We start from the raw sequence: 17,972 nt of genomic DNA on the forward strand, positions 1-17,972 counted from the left end.
TTGGCTAGAAAAGATGTTAGGAAAACATGTAGATTTTAAACCTGAACTTTTTTTATTGGGTATCATGCCAGAAAAGATTGATAAACAAAGTATATATTTGATTTTACATGTGATTACAGTGGCAAGAATCGTATTTGCACAATATTGGAAAAAGGAAGAATTACCGTCACAGGAAGAAATAATTTAAAAAATATTAGATTGTGCAGAAATGGACAGACTTACTATGAGGTTGAAAGAAAAAGAAGAAACAGAATACCATCAGAATTGGGTCTTGTTTTATCAATGGCTGGAGAAAAGAATAAAGGATTAGGAATTAAATTTGTGTTAGTGAATGATAAACTCAAACAACACGTTGTTGAATCAGCGCTATTGGATTGTATGGAAAAATTTAATAAACAATTTACAAAAAAAAGAATATAAGGCATCTGGAGGCTAAATCATATGAAGGGAACAACTAAGGGATTTAGATATAGTTAGCCTAACAAAGAGAAGATATTTGTCTTCCAATACTTGAAGGTTTGTCACAGGGAAGAGAGCATCAATTTATTCTCTAAAGCAGGGGTCCTCAACCTTGGCAACTTTAAGGCTGGTGGACTTCAGCTCCCAGAATTCCTCAGCCAGCAAAGGAATTCTGGGAGTTGAAGTCCACCAGCCTTAAAGTTGCCAAGGTTGAGGACCCCTGCTCTAAAGCAGCTGAGGGCAGAACAAGAAGCAATGGGTGGAAGCTTGCTAGAGCAAGGCCCAACCTGGAACTAAGAAGGAATTTCCTAACAGTGAGAACAATTAGTGAATGGAACACAATGTCTGTGAAAGTTTTGGGTGCTCCATCGCTGGAGGTTTTCAAGAAAAGATTGGACAACCATTTATTTGGGATGGAATGAAGACTTCAGCCCTGGGCAGGGGTTGGATTAAAAGACCTCCAAGGTCCATTCCAGACCTATGATTCTATGAAAGCTGCTTTCTGCATCCCTGCATGAATTGCTCTCCTGCTTGCCTTCTTTCCAATAGCCAATCGTATAGATGCCCTAGGATTGCATTCAGTGGACCTAGTCATTCTTCATGCAAAATAGAATTGTCCCTCTGTAAAAGAGCACTTAAGGGACGTGGTGGCTCAGTGGGTTAGGACGCTGAGCTGTTCAATCAGAAGGTCGGCAATTTCGCGGGTCGAATCCCGCATGCCGCGTAACAGAATGAGCACCTGTTACTCATCCCAGCTTCTGCCAACCTAGCAGTTCAAAAGCACGTAAAAATGCAAGTAGAAAAATAGGGACCACTACGGTGGGAAGGTAACAGCATTCCGTGCGCCTTTGGCGTCTAGTCATGCCAGCCACATGACCACGGAGACATCCTCGGACAAGCGCTGTCTCCTTGGCTTTGAAACAGAGATGAGCACCGGCCCCTAGAGTTGGAAATGACTAGCACGCATGTGCGGGGGAACCTTTACCTTTTTAAAAGAGCACTTAAAATGAGGAAGGAGATACGGATTTCCACTGGTTGGGTTTTTTTTGCAAGGATGAAATGTACTTTTACCCGGTGTTTCTCAACCCTGACAACTTTAGTCTGTATGGACTTCAACTCCCGTGGCTGGCCAGGGAATTCTGGGAGTCCATACATCTTAAAGTTGTCAAGGTTGCGAAGCACAGCTTTTGCCAAACATTTCTTTCTGACACCAATTCATCAGTTTAATCCCACTGCAATAAATTGTTGCATCTTTGAATGATTCCCTGTCCAAGATTCTATCCTTTCAGTGGAGAATTATACTCTGAGCAATGCTAACACCACGGCCATTTGAATGGAAGGTGATTAATTCCTGTATCTTCATAGTAAAGGCTAGGGCAGGGGTAGGCAACCTCGGCTCTTTTATGACTCATGGACTTCAACTCCCAGAATTCCTGAGCCAGCAGGAATTCTGGGAGTTGAAGTCCATGAGTCATAAAAGAGCCGAGGTTGCCTACCTCTGGGCTAGGGGAACAAATCATAAGAATTCCCCGCTGCCACAATTGGGAAACCACGTTTATGACGCCTAAGAATAAACCTACTTTTCTCTCACTCCTGCTTTGGTGATTCCACTGGACAAGAAAGAGTCTGCTTCCTGGACATTTTTGGATGTATTTCATTGAATTTTGGCTTGATTTTCTTTAATCAAGAAAATAACCTGTAATTTAACCCATCATGTACCATTTTAAAAGAAATTTTCTGGTTTTACACAATGGCATATTATTATTTTTATTCTGAAAATAAATGTCCAGTTTTCGCAGCTGAATACCAAGAAAAATCCTTTGGCTTTTTCCAAGGGGTGTGAAGAAAAATCAGATACGCGCATCGCTTTTAATAGGAGGCTATCTTTGAAATCTGTCTGGGTGGAAGAGGGAAAAAGAAAAAAGAAATCAATGCTTGCTATATTGTGAGATTGAGGGAGACAACATCCATCTATCACTTAGAGCTCTGATAGGATTAGAAACGGTTTGTCAGCAATGAATGGCTTGAAGAGACCATCCCAACAGCTACTACTTTCACCTGGCTGTAATACAATTTCTTGATTCATCATTCACACACATTTTCAGGAAGGGTAGATCTCCAATAAATCCAGGGTTGCAAACTAGAATTGTCCTTATGTTCAGCCATAATTTTGGGTAGAACATATGAGACATGAAACCCAGCTCAGTCTTCTACTGGGTTCCTAGATCCAATGCTGGGAAGAGGACAGGATTTAATTGGCTTGTTATAGCTGTCTGTACAGATAGTTCTTGGCTTACAACCATTTGTTTAGTGACGGTTCAAAGTTACAATGATCCTGAAAAAAAAGAAAATGACGGATCCTTGAACTTGCAACTGTTGCAGCATCTCCATGGACACATGGTCAAAATTCAAGCACTTGGCAACTGGCATGTACTTATAACAGATGCAACATCCTGGGGATCATGTGATTGTGTTTTGTGATTTTCCCAGCTGGCCTCCAACAAGAAAATTCAATGGGGAGAACCGGATTCACTTAATGACCACATGGTTCATTAAATAATTGCAGGGATTTGCTAAACAACTGTGGCAAAGAAGTAAAAAAAAATCAGATGTGACTCACTTAACAATTGCCTTGCTTAGCAACAGATTGTTGGTATTTGTGGTCATTGTGGTCATAACGTTGACAACTAACTTTGACTCCAGAAACAGAAACAGAAGTAGGTGGTAAGACAAATCATAGTCCGGGGGTGGACAAGCCATCTTTCTGGGTAAGGGGTCCATTTGGAATTTGGAAAACATGCATGGGCCTGCTGACAAAAATGGCTGCCTTGGGGTGCCTATCCAATCACAAGAGTGTGATTTATAAGAAACAAATTGATGAGATTATGCAAGAATTCTATTGTCTCCCATGCCAGCTTTGCTGTTTCTCTCCACCATCCCAGGGCAGATGGGCACAGGGATGGGCAAAGCTTGAGGCTGTGACCTTTGGATTATGAACAGAAGAGAAGAGAAGAGAAGAGAAGAGAAGAGAAGAGAAGAGAAGAGAAGAGAAGAGACGAGAAGAGAAGAGAAGAGAAGAGAAGAGAAGAGAAGAGAAGAGAAGAGACGAGAAGAGAAGAGAAGAGAAGAGAAGAGAAGAGAAGAGAAGAGAAGAGAAGAGAAGAGAAGAGAAGAGAAGAGATTTGGGTACAACAATCCCAACACCAAAGGAGGAGGACTCTGTGGAGCCTCAATGATATCCTATGTCTACAAGTGATGGCCTGACAAGATAGAAATAGAAATAAGAGAAAAAGGAATATAAATATGAGAAAGAACAGAACAGAATAGAAGTGGGAAGGGATCTTGGAGGTCTTCTAGTCCAACCCCCTGCTCAGGCAGGAAACCAATTCAGACAAATGGTTGTCCAATCTCTTCTTAAAAACTTCCAGTGTTGGAGCATTCACAACTCCTGGAGGCAATACCTCCTATTGTTATTTTCTAAAAGTGGTTTTGGGGACACGGGTGTGGAGAGATGAGCCTTTGCTTTCCAACATCTCAGCTTGCCATTAAGAATCTAAAAACCTAAAGTCTGAAATGAAAAACATCAAGGGGAGGAGCCCATACATTGCACATTTCATCTCTCTTTTTCCTATTGTTTCATTGTTCACCTGTTGCTCTGAGCTGCATCCTACTGGTTCCTCCTTGAGTTGAATTTAATGAGAATTTCTAAAATTAATTATCAAATCAGGGCTGCTCCAGATTGATCCAGTTCTCAGGTTATTTCACCTTGCCAGAGCCTTCTATATTATCAGTGTGTATATTCTGCATGGATGAAATTCTGCCAGAAGGCAGGAGAGGGAACGGAAGAGCAATCCTTTTATTGATTTGATGGCTAGTTCCGTTGTATCAAGAATCTTTTCCTGTTGTGCTTTGCTGATAGGCATATGCTCCACCACTCCCAACACCCTTGTGAGAAGAATTTGGACGTAGCCCCAAACTTTTTTTTCTTTTCTTCCAGTACTGTTCTAGCTATGTACGATGGGGAAAGGGCACAAGAGGTCCAAGCAATTAACAGTGGCAATCTGTACAAAATTTAAAAAATAGAAGATTGCTGTCATGAATTCAGTCTGAAGAAGGAGCAACATGCTGATGAGAAGAATCACATTTATTGCCTCCATCACTACTGCCTGCTTTAGAAGAAAGAATGACCCCAAAGAATTAAATGTATTTACTTGCTTGTTTGTGTCATGCTTTATGATATGTATAAATAAATACCTAAAGGCAATGGACATGCTTAATACTCCTTCCTCCTCCTATTTTCCCCATAACAACCATCCTGTGAGGTGGGTTTTGGCTGAGAGAGGGACTGGCCCAAAGTCATCCAGCCAACTTTCATGCCTAAGGCGGGACATTCTCCTGATGATTGATCCTAAGAAACCCAGCCAGCTTTCATGGCTAACACAGCACTAGAACTCACCATCTCCCACTTCTAGCTGGTGCCTAGAGGTTGAAGGCTACAAGATGACAAATCCTAAGGATCTGACTGGCTGCTCAAGTTTGGGAAAGCTAGGCAGGTCCCTATCATTGTACCTGAGGTGAGTCCTATTTAGGTAAAATCCACCTTTCAGGGAAGGCAGCAGAACTGGGGAAGCCCATTGTTAAAGGAGATAATACATTGAGGTCATCAGTTGACAGAGGATGCAAAGTTGGGTATCCCTAGGTTGCAAATCCCTTGTACAGTAAGGGTTCTCTTTGGGCCATACCTCAGAGGTCCCCAACCTTTTGGGCATAAGGAACTGGTTCCGTGGAGAAAAGTTTTTCCATGGACTGGAGAGTGTGTGGGTTTATGTGCGGCCTGCATCCCACAGATGTGGCTTTGCTGGCTTGTGCGGACCCAAAAGACAAGACAAGACAAGAAACAATGGATGAAAACTAACCAAGGAGAGAAACAACCTAGAACTAAGGAGAAAATTCCTGACAGTTCGAGCAATCAACCAATGGAATAGCATGCCTTTGGAAGTTATGGGGCTCCATCACTGGAGGCTTTCAAAAAGAGACTGGCTAACCATTTGTCTGAAATGGTATAGGGTTATTATTATTAAAATGCTATTATTTTATGAGCAAGCTGAGCCCAAGATGGGGTCAAACGCATCATGAGTTTGGAGTCTCTATAACCCTGTAAGACGGGGGTCTCCAACCTTGGCCACTTTATGACTTGTGGACTCCAACTCCCAGAATTCCTCTGCCAGCATGGCTGGCTGAGGAATTCTGGGAGTTGAAGTCCACAAGTCATAAAGTGACCAAGGTTGGGGACCTCTGCTGTAAGAGATTAAATCCATCCCCCCACCCCCACCCTTTGAAGTCTGTTGACTGGGGCCTATTTGCCTTGACCATTCAGACAATTCAGATTCTTGTGTCTAGGTACTGTAGCATGAACCATCCTCATAGCATTTTTGAAGTTTATCTTGGTTTTATCATGTCTTTTTTTCTTTTTAAGCCACTTTGAAAAGAATAGAGGTGCCCACTTCCTCCCTCGATACATTAAAACGCCTCATTTTGGAAGGCCACAGCAAGCTGAAGATGAATAGAGGTGTGCTGAGGGTGGGGGCCGAGGGAAAGGAAAGCAGGCATTGAGCTCCTTTTATCAATATTTCTCCTGAAAATGCATAATGCATTTTCTTTTCTGAAAAATTAATAACCTTGCTTTGTCTCTATTGACTTTTTCCTCTGGCTCATAGTGGATGTCCAGTGGAAATTGAGTCGAGAGTGAAAAACGCTGGCTGACCCTCAGCCAATCTGCTCTGGAATCTTGTCAATGGCTGCACATTGCCGCCTTCCAGACACGAAGTCTCTCCAGCACCGCAGGAAAAGAAGCCTTGGAAATGTGATTCTCGTCCCTTGACGGCTCCGCCCACGATTCATTTGGCTTGGTCTAAAACAGGGACGTCCAACTTGGGCAACTTTAAGGCTTGTGGACTTCAACTCCCAGAATTCCCCAGCCAGCCAGGGTTGGACTTCCCCTAGTCTAAAAGGAAGAAGGAGCCTCAGGGCCTCTTGGTTGAGCCGTGCAGAAGAGAAGAAGGGCAGAAAACAAATGGGCCAGGTTGAGCTGCAATCATTGAGATGTTCGGCTAGGATTCAGAAGATCCAAGTTCTAGTTCTTCTTCAGTTCTGGACATTTTCTGGGTAACTTTGGGCCAGTTTCTTTCCATCTTTCCCCAGTCAGCCTCAAAACAAGGACAGAGCTGTGTTCCAGGGTGGAACAATTTAGGATCCTGTTTTTGGTTGAAGGGGGCTTTCAACAGAGGTTTTCCTGAATGAGTCCACATCAAGAGGTTCAGGAATATCACAATTTCAGCTACAGCTGAGAAGACAAATGGAAGATATCCCAAAAGCCCATGAGACTGATCTTGGTGTTCATCAGTCACAATTGTATTCTAAGACTCAATCTTAGGGTATAGGGTCATGTTAATATTATTTGCAATGAGCAAAAGCATCGGCCAATAAGGATTCAAGTTGAAAATAGTTGATGGTAAATTCCAAATATGGGTCTGTCTGTCTGTCTGTCTGTCCGTCTATCCATCTCTCTCTCTCTCTCCCTCTCTCTCCCTCTCTCCCTCCCTCTTATATCTTTCTCTCTCTCTTATATCTTTCTCTCTCTCTTATATCTTTCTCTCTTTCTCTCTCTCTTATCTCTCTCTCTCATATATATTTATCAAACCTTATGAACTCTAAAGCTTCCTCCTTCCATTATGTATTCAAGATAGATAATGATTAATATTTACATGTTACTTACATGTAAGGGTGTAGGTCTATACATATGTTGTATGTAGTTTAAATGGGTGTTATGTAACTAAATGTGCCATGTGCCCATGGTGACAATAAAGGTTATCTATCTAAATCTGTATTGTTATTTAGAGCAGAATGGGCAGCTGGGAAGCCTAGAGACAAATTCAGCCCTTTTTTTTGCAGTTGTTGGAATTCTCTGATTGTGACATTAAAACTGTAGTTTCCTGCTATTTTGAAGGGAAAAAAGTGAATACTATAAGGAAAATGCTAAAGTGGGTTCAGCACAGTAAAAAGAAGAGAGGAGAAGGGAGAAAGAAAAAACGAATCCCATACTCCAAAATCCCAGCAAACAGAATACCGTATCTTAGCTCTCCACAATCTTCCCTCCCCCTAATTCAGGGCTTTTTTTCTCATAGAACACTCAGAACGGAATTCCGGCACCTTTTTTGGATGGAACCTTGTAGGGTAGGCAAGGTGGGTTGTATGACATGTGTGAGTTCCGGCACCTTTTTCTTTTCTTTTTTATTGAAAAGTTTTACAGTTTTACAAAAAAAGCACTGCCCTAATTAATTGTTGCCCTAACCATGAAAAGCTATCTATTTGCGGTTTAAAAAAATATATGCCTTCATATTTCAGTCTGAAAGGTTCCCAGGGCAATTGATTTAAATTTAGTTTAAATAAATATTATGAAGCAAATAATAATTTTAATTAAAAATGTAAATCAAAATATGTTGAATCTAAAAAGAAATCCTTGCCACCAAGCTTACAATCTAATCAGAATTACCCCAAAAGTAAAGGACACAGATGGAAAATGAACAAATATAAATTTCTATTCCACTGGTGTTAGGATCCAAGCTTCAATTTTCCTATATTTCCTCTGCTTTTTGGAGTCAGTAGAAATTTGGCTGTTCTCTTTGGGACTTGGCGATTGGGAGGTGCCTCCTCAAGAGCTGATTTTTCTGTTCTTGCATCTGCAGTTTCATTCCTTACAGCAGGGTTCAGGAAGGGCATCTTAGAATCCTACTTGACTAAAAACAGAATATGAATCTGCAGGGTGATACCGCTGCTAAAAAGCAGAGTTTGTTTTAGGCTGCGCCAAGCAGAATTATAGCACCCACATAATGGGGAGTAATGGTTACACTCTCTTTGCCATAGACAGACCCTTGCTGTGTTCGTTCCAGATCATATTTTAACAAAATTTGATGGGAAAGGGGGAAAATAAGGTATTTTTCAGAAGAGGCAACTCAGTCCAGATATAAGAGGCATGGAGAAAAAGTGTCTCAAAAGAGATTCTGCCTTAATTAACTCACCATAATTGGGTATTTAACTGGGTACTTAGCAGAATAGCAAAATAACAGAATTAGAAGGGACCTTGGAGGTCTTCCAGTCCAAACCCCTGCTCAGGCAGGAAATATACTATTTCAGACAAATGGTTGTCCAATCTCTTCTTAAAAACTTCCAGTGTCGGAGCATTCACAGCTTCTGAAGGCAAATTAATTGATTAATTGTTCTAACTGTCAGGAAATTTCTCCTTCATTCTAGGTTGGTTCTCTTCTTGATCACTTTCCATCCATTGCTTCTTGTCTTGCCTTCAGGTGCTTTGGAGAATAGGTTGACCCCTTTTTCCTCTGTGGCAACCCCTGAGATATTAGAACACTGTTATCATGTCATTCCTAGTCCTTCTTTTCATTAAACTAGAGTAGACATACCTAATTCCAGCAACTTTCAAGTTCCTGTATTTATCCTGGATTAACATTAGGGAGAAATGAAATGAAATCAGCGTTGTTCTCGCTTCCTTGATCTCACCAGCTCCATTGACAGAACTTTAACGAATGCAAAGGAGGAGATCAAACATGATCACAAGACTAGAAATTAAATCTCAGGATGGGAGGGACAGGGGGAAGTGGACACATTTAGTTTGAAGAAGTTCAGACTGAGGTAAGGAATACAGTACAGGAAGTCCTTCACTTAGGACCCCAAGTGAGAGCAAAGTGGTTGTTAAGTGATCACACCCATTCACAAGCTTTTTGTTGCCCTGCTTGTTAAGCAAGTCAGGGCAGTCAAGTGCAGCTTCCCCCACAGATTTTGCTTATCAGAAGTCACCTGGGACAGCTGCAAGTGGCAATCATGGGACCCTGAGACATTGCAATCATTGTAAATACCTGCCAGGTGCCAAGTGCCCAAATCTTGATCACATGACCCTGGGGGATGCTGCGATGGTTGTAAATCACAGGTGTCAAAAACACCGTCATGTGAAATGTCATGACATGACGTATTATGACTTTTTTTGCATTGCTGGAGCTGGGGTGGGTGCGGCCCCCATATGATGCAGCTGGCCTGCAGACTGGCAGTTTGACACCCCCTGTTGTAAATGCAAGGACTACTTATAAATCACTTTTTTTAGTGCTGTTGTAACTTTGACTTGGTGGCTCAGTGGGTTAGGACGCTGAGCTTGTCGATCAAAAGGTCGGCAGTTTGGCAGGTCGAATCCCGAGTGCCACGTAACAGAGTGAGCGCCTGTTACTCGTCCCAGCTTCTGCCAACCTAGCTGTTCGAAAGCATGTAAAAATGCAAGTAGAAAAATAGGGACCACTACGGTGGGAAGGTAACAGCGTTCCGTGCGCCTTTGGCGTCTAGTCATGCCAGCCACATGACCACGGAGACATCCTTGGACAAGCGCTGGCTTTGCGGCTTTGAAACGGAGATGAGCACTGGCCCCTGGAGTTGGAAACAACTAGCACGCATGTGCGGGGGAACCTTTACTTTACCTTAACTTTGAACAGTAATGAAATGAATAGTTGTAAGACAAGGAAGGCCAGACAAGGAATAATGGATGGAAACTGATCAAGGAGAGATTCAGAAATAGAAATAAGGAGAAATTTTCTGACAGTGAGAACAATCAACCAATGGAACAGATTGCCTTCAGAAGTTGCGGGGGGGGGGGCTTCATCACTGGAAGCTTTCCAGAAGAGACTGGACTGCCATCTGTCAGAAATGGTGTAGGGCAGGGGTCCCCAACCCTCAGTCTGTAGACCGGTACCAGGCCGCAGCATGCCAGCAACCAGTCTGCACAAACAAGCAAAGCCCCATCCACAAGATACAGGCAGCACACAAAACCACGCACCCTCCAGTCCGTGGAAAAACCTCTCTCCAAGGAACCAATCTCTGGTGCCCCAAAGGTTGGAGACCTCTGGTGTAGGGTCTCCTCCTTGGGTGAGGGGTTGGACTAGATGACCTACAAGTCCCTTCCAACTCTGTTAGTCTAAGAAAAGACTGCCTGAATGCCAATGGTGGGTTTGCATCGCAATGTTTCATTACTTGCCCCTTTTTCCTCCCCTCCAGCAAACCCCAATGTTTGAGTCTGTGGTTCTCCACATCAATCACATCACCTCTAACTCAGCCCTCCTCCTAGATTTAGGCTGCTGGAAATCTGGGCCAGGCAGAATCTGTCTCATTAGGAGGAGTTTGATGGCTGAGGCTCAAGATCAGAACAAAGATTTATGCTGAGGTTTAAGAACACCAGTCTGTCTGGCAGAGATACTGCTAAGATCTCGGCAGCTGACAGGGCCAGTGGATTGCCAGTCAAATATTGAACAAGGACATCAATGATGTTAGCCCTAAGTGAAAACAAACAACCAAGAAGGGGGAAAAAGAGAGCAGTTAATGGTCTTCTTGAGACATTCTCTTGGCACAGCAGGTTCTTGTGGTACCTGGCACAAATATTACTTATGTCAAAGTGAAGAATCGCTTAGCACAGCCGTCATTTTGGAACAGCTGTTCAGACAAATATTCCCTGTGTACAAATCAGCTCTACGAACTGAAAGCCCTTCTCCAGGGAGATCAGAGGGAGAGGCAGCGAAGGAGAGGCAAGGTTTGCACGTCAGGAGATGGGCCCCTGAATGCATGAATAAAGGGATGTAGTGCTGCCCAGGGGTTAGAGCACCATGGGATATGATGTTGGCCCATGACTTGATCCAGAAGCTCAATGAATAGCGATTATATTCACACTGTATATTTAACCAGGTCAGTTAAAAACATAGCCTTTTCACAGCACTGGGGAAGCTTGTATTGTCTTTTACACATGTGTGATTTAGCCTTACTTACTTGCTGACTTACTTATTAACATTCATTATAGGTGGCTGCTGCTACTTGTAGCAGGGGTCTAGGTGGCCCCTAATAAAAATCAACCAAAGCCATGGTAGGCAAATCCTGATCCAGAGCAGGTTAATGGAGTTATCCAAACCCAACCCTTCCTCTCTCAAATAGATTTACTTCATAAAACAGTTGGACAGCAGCACATTAGTAGGAAAGAATGAAGAGATCTGAGAAGAAAGAGAGAAAGGGAGAAGAGGAGAAAGGGGAGGGGAGGAGGGGAGGAGGGGATGGGACAGGAGGAGAGGAAAGGAGAGAGGAGATGGTGGAGATGGGAGAGAAGGGAGAGAGAAGGGAGGAGAGAGGAGAGAGGAGAGAGGAGAGAGGGAAGGGGAGAGAGACAGAAAGAGATAGGGAAGGGGAGAGGGAAGAGAGGCAATGGGTGGAGAGAGGAGAGACAGGAGAAAGAGGAGAGGGGAGAGAGGGAAGAAGGAAGGGGAGAGGAAGAAGAAGAAGAAGAAGAAGAGGGAGAGAAGAGAAGAGAAGAGAAGAGAAGAGAAGAGAAGAGAAGAGAAGAGAAGAGAAGAGAAGAGAAGAGAAGAGAAGAGAAGAGAAGAGAAGAGAAGAGAAGAGAAGAGAAGAGATAAGGCAGGAAGGGGAAGAGAGAGGAGAGGAAGGAGATCAGGGAATGGACTATTGCTCCACTCTGGTCAAAAGCAGTACAGAATATTCCTTTGAATTAATAGATCCAATGGTCCTTCACATGTTGCTGAATTACAATGTCCAGTATCCATTACCAGTTACCATAGTTAGAGGATTGCTGGCATTGCAAATTAACTATCAATACAGCACCAGTAAGCTTTTTCTTTTCAGTGAATTATTTTATATATTTATTTATTTATTGTTATTTAATTAAATTTTTATACTGCCCTATTCCCGAAGGACTCAGGGCGGTTTACAGGGCAGCGTAAAATACAATATAAAAATAGTATAAAATTAAAATAGATTAAATTACTTAAGCCCAACAATTAAAACAATATTAAAAGCTAAAACCCCTTCAGTCCAGGCCTGATAGATCACAAAACCAGGTTTTCAGGTCCCGGCGAAATGAACGCAGATTGGGGGAGGTCTGAAGTTCCACTGGTAAATCATTCCAAAGGGCAGGCGAGCCCACAGAGAATGCCCTCCCCCTGGGGATCACCCACCGGCACTCCTTAACCGCCGGCACAATTAGGGGTTGTTTGGTGACATGGAAGGGTTTCTGTAAATCGGAAGACATCTCTCCAAATTTGGAGGATCACAGGTTCATTGCCCATGGTAAAATGAATGGGATGAACAGGACAATCCTTCAAATGAGTATAATTAGCCATGTTTGACTGGGTGTGTTCAACTACATTAAAAAAACCAAGCCAAAAGCTTTCATGAAGTTACTGTATGAGACCATAGTTACATTTCCCCCGTCTACAGCCCTTCTTGCAGATCTCTTCTCCATTGGAATATCAGACTACCATTAAATGTCTTCTTGACACCTTCCTGTAGTTTTGGAGACTGCAGTATGAAGAAATATGACTTCTTCTAGCATTTTTTGTTTTGTTTTGTTCTTGAATTTGTTAATTTGGTCAACAGCTGTGGCATTTCCTGGTTAATCTCCCATCCAAATACAGTATTCACCAAGTTGGATGCTGCTTATCTGCCCCAATACTGCCAAAATGTCAAATAATCTGTAAATTAGGGGATGATTAAAGGTTTTTAATTAATTCAGCCGCTTTAACTATTTACAATGAATGTTCTGTTGATATACAATCCTCTTATTGTCAAAGGTCATTTTACCATTATTTCTAATACTTTAAATCATTGCTTTTTTCACACAGCATACATTCTATTCCTCGTGAAATGCATGTTCTCTCCCTGGAGGTCTCCAAACAGAGACTAAAGGACCATCTGTTAGAGATGTTCTAGTAGATATAGCGGGGAAGGGAGAGGGTTGGACTAGATGACCTTAAAGACCTCTTGAAATTCTACAATTCTATGTGCTGAAGGAAAAGTCTTCATCCTGGTTCAGTCCAAGCTGGGAATAAACAACATGGCGACTGCTTTAGAAAGAAGGTTGCAGTTTATTGAAGAGGAGAGCCAGACAGGAAGATGGCTCTGGAAGAAAAGAGAGAGAGAGAGAGCACATGTAAGGAGTGGGTTTTTATACCCTCTGGAGCTCTTGAGGTTGTTTCCTGTTCCTCTTTGAGGCTTTGTATTTCCTGTTTCATGTATTTTGACCTGAGTCTCTGTGTGCCCTTTGGCCTCTGTGGGTTAATCCTATTATGCCCTATCTTAGACTTTGGGTGGGGCATATAGATTTTAGGTGTCTTTGTCTTCCTAATCTTCTAGCTGAGGGCCTCCAACCTTCCTGGATTATTTACATTTCTACAGAGCTGGTTTCTGCTTGGGGGAGGGAGACTTGGGGCTATTAAGAAAACTGTGCATGCTTTTGTGCCTCTTTAAGATCCTTTGAGGAAATATATTTCTCTGCCCTTTTAATATTTCCTTCTCTGGGGGGCTGACTTCCCACATAAGGTTAACAATTTTCTGTACCTTTTTTTTAGTGTTGTCACATCTATCTCTTGACTCCTGGGGATTATCTGGATTAGTTCCTGCCATTTTCTTTTTGGAAGTGGTTTGTCCTTGCCTTCTTTTTCCTAGGGCTCAGAGAGAGGGACTGGCCCAGAGCCACCCAACTGGCTTCATGCTTACAGCAGGACTAGAACTCACCATCTCTCACTTCCTACCCTGGAGGTTTTAACCTCTGGACCAAACTGGCTCTCTTTGTGTCTCCTACAAGCTTTAAATGTTTGTTTGAAGACTTGCTCTTCCTCAGGGGTCTTCAAACTCGGCCCTTTAATGAACCATAGACTTCAACTCCCAGAATTCCTCAGCCAGCATGAGGTATTCTGGGAATTGAAGTCCACGAGTCATAAAAGGGCTGAGTTTGAAGACCCCTGCTCTACCTTTTCAAGATGCAACCATTTTAGGATCATTCCCCCAAATTCTTAAATTACAAGATTAAAGTGATGAAGATTTGGAGCAAAGTGTGTTTAAATTTCACACATCCTCAAAAGTCCATGCCACAACAAACGCAACGGGAAAATCTTAATGGCAAATTAGCCTCCGCTTTTCTCCACTACATTAGGCTACACATATATTGGGCTAGCAGAAAGTCAAGGAAGATTTTAACATATTTTCCCAAATAATGCCCCCAAAATCTTTTAAAGCAGATTTAACAGCTCCAAATCCCATCAAACCACATCTCTCCCTTCCCCACCTCAGAGCTGAAAGGTGAAAGTCAGAACTGAAGAAGCTTCTTGGATGAAAAGCAAAATGTTTTCAAGGAAAAAAAACCAAGAAAGTCTAGTTGATTTTGGGACTGAAAGTAGACAGTTTTTGCTAGCAAAGGAGTGGATCACCGGTGGCAAACTGCATCTCAGAGAAAGCCAGCCTTCTCCACAAAGCTGCCATGGTGCTACACAGCGATAAGGAATGGGTCAATATAGTTTTCTAGAAGTTTCCCCCTCCCTTTTTCAGAAGGGAGAAGAAGATGTAGAAAGGTTAAATGTGAGCTATTATTGATTCATTTGCTCCCTCTCTTCCCCCACCCCTGGAGCCAGCTTGGAGGATAGATTGCAGCCCAAACTGACCAACTGACCACCAAGGGGACATTGGAGACCAGTCCACAGTTGCTGACCAATGGCTACTCGCGAGACTCGTTGCCTAGCAACCCATCTGGGAGAAGGGAAGAGGGGGAAGAGATGGATTTTTCCAAATGCAGCAGCAACAGCCGCGCCGCCGGATCAATTCTGCAACATGGGCAACAGTGACCAAACCGAGTCATTTTTGCTTGGAGCACCTATTGATCTCGCTCTGCTATGGGCATTGAATGAGGTTTAATAAGCCCCCAGTAAGCAGAAACAAGGGCTTAAGTGATAGGTTTGCAGTCAAACATAAACTTATTTCTGTCTTCCCCCTCGAAGGAACGAAGGAAGGAGGGAGGGAAGGAAGGAAGGAAGGAAGGAAGGAAGGAAGGAAGGAAGGAAGGAAGGAAGGAAGGAAGGAAGGATTATGTATGGCTGAAAAAATGCAAGCTATTAAAAGGGGACTATATGAAACACAGCACAGAAGTTCCCATAGAACTATCAAAACTATCAAAAAGAGCCTTGGTGGAGCAGTGGGCTAATGCCTCCTTAAGTAACACCAGCTGCCTGCAATTAGTGCAGGTTCGAGTCCCACCAGGCTCAAGGTTGACTCAGCCTTCCATCCTTCCCAGGTAGGTAAAATGAGGACCCAGATTGTTGGGGCCAATAAGCTGACTTTGTAATAATGCCGCTTGGGGCCCCCCGAAAGCCCTAATAAGCAGGCATATACATAGAATAAAGGCTATTGCTAAGCACATTGGTTTGTGCTTTAGATTGTAAGCCGCCCTGAGTCTTCGGAGAAGGGCAGGATATAAATGGGATTATAAAAAAATCTGATTTACAAACATTTTAGTGACCTTCTGAGGGCAGGACAGTCAGTTTGGTGTAATGGTTCCAACTAGAAACCGGGAAATTGTGAGGTCTACTCCCACCTTAGATCCAAAGCTAGCTGGGTGATCTTGGGCAGTCATTTTCCCTTGGCCCTGGTAAGGTGACAAACCAAACCGCTTCTGAAAAACTTTGCCAAAAAAACGGCAAGGACTTGTCCAGGGAATCCAAGAATCAGACAGCACTGAATGGAAGAAATTGTATATAGTGGAAGAGATTATTTATAATTCAGGGTTGAATTATGGGGTCCTTGGTGCTCTCTGAGCTTGGTTGTTTTCGTGTAGATGTTTCATTAACAAAGTAGGGAACATCATCAGCTAAAAAAGAGATGTTTCCTTTCTGTAACTGATGTTACCTAGTTTGGTAATGATGTTACCTAGACTGATAATGAAACATCTACAAGAAAACAACCTGGCTTAGAGAGCACCAAGATCCCACAGAAATAGTATCTCTTTGCTGCCATCCATTGGCCATTTGGATCTTTCCAGACCAGATCTAATAGCTTTACCTTTAAGAATGACTTCTGTTTATACCGGTAGGCAGGAACGTATAGCAAGTGATGATCCTTCAAATAAAAACGTAAAAGGTAAAGGTTCCCCCACACATGCGTGCTAGTCGGTTCCAACTCTAGGGGCCGGTGCTCATCTCCGTTTCAAAGCCGAAGAGCCAGCGCTTGTCCGAGGACGTCTCCGTGGTCATGTGGCCAGCATGACTAGAACGCCAAAGGCGCACGGAACGCTGTTACCTTCCCACCGTAGTGGTCCCTATTTTTCTACTTGCATTTTTACGTGCTTTCGAACTGCTAGGTTGGCAGAAGCTGGGACGAGTAACAGGCGCTCACTCTGTTACGCGGCACTCGGGATTCGACCCGCCAAACTGCCGACTTTCTGATCAACAAGCTCAGCATCCTAACCCACTGAGCCACCGCATCCCAATATCCTTCAAATACTCTGGTCCAAAGCTGGAAAATGATATTGCAGATATTTTGGTGAGTCCCTTTGGGGTCCTCAGCACATGGTGATAGATTTCCAGATGATCAGAACAGGCAGGATCTTCTGAGATGAATCCAGAGGTGTGAATCTAAAGCTGGGGGATATACCAGCAATGTCACTCAGCTATCTAGAAAGTTCCGTGCATCTGAGGAAGGGGACTGTGGTCCACGAATGTTGAGATATTGACAAGCTTCTTAATCTTTTAAGGAATCACATTTTGTCATTTTGGCCTGGAGCAGATAGTATAATTAACACAGTGGGTAGTATAATTAACTTTCATCTTCCATCTTTGTGATTGATCTGTGCCATCGTTCCTGGTACAGAAAACTGAAAAAAAACTGATCATAGAAGGAACAATGGCAGTTATTCCTTTTCTGGAGCTAGGTTCACAGCATACATTCATGCCCAAACAAGGAGGAACAGGAATAGAATAGAGCTGGAAGGGAGGTCTTCTATTCCAGCCCCCTGCTCAAGCAGGAGAACCCATACCATCTCAGACAAATTTAAATTTAAATTTAAAAACTTCCAGTGATGGAGCGCCCACGATTTCTTCCACTGGTTAATTGTCCTCACAGCCAGGAAGTTTCTCCTTAATTCCAAGTTGCTTCTCTCTTTGATCATTTTCCAACCACTGTTTCTCGTCCTTCCCTCTGGTGCTTTGGTGAATAATGTGACCCCCGCCCTCTTCTTTGTGGCAGCCCCTCAAATACTGGAACAATGTTATCATGTCTCCCCTATTTCTTCTTTTCTCTGGACTAGCCAAACCCAAGTCCCGTAGCCGTTCTTCGTATGTTTTAGTCTCCAGGCCTTTGATCATCTTAGTTGCTCTTCTCTGAACTTTTTCCAAACTCTCAACATCTTTTTTGTGATATGGTGACCAAAATTGGCTGCAGTATTCCAGGTGTGGTCTTACTAGGGTTTTATAAAGCGGTACTAATACTTTGCATGATCTTGATTCTATGCCTCTGTTTATACAACCCAGGATTGTATTAGCTTTTTTGGTTGCTGCTACACACTGCTGGCTCATAGTAAAGTGATCATCCATTAGGGCCCCAAGGTCCCTCTCACAGTTACTGTTTTTGAGCCAGATCTT

The sequence above is a fragment of the Vipera ursinii genome (genome assembly GCF_947247035.1).
Source record: "Vipera ursinii genome assembly, chromosome: 1".
Classification (NCBI taxonomy): domain Eukaryota; kingdom Metazoa; phylum Chordata; class Lepidosauria; order Squamata; family Viperidae; genus Vipera; species Vipera ursinii.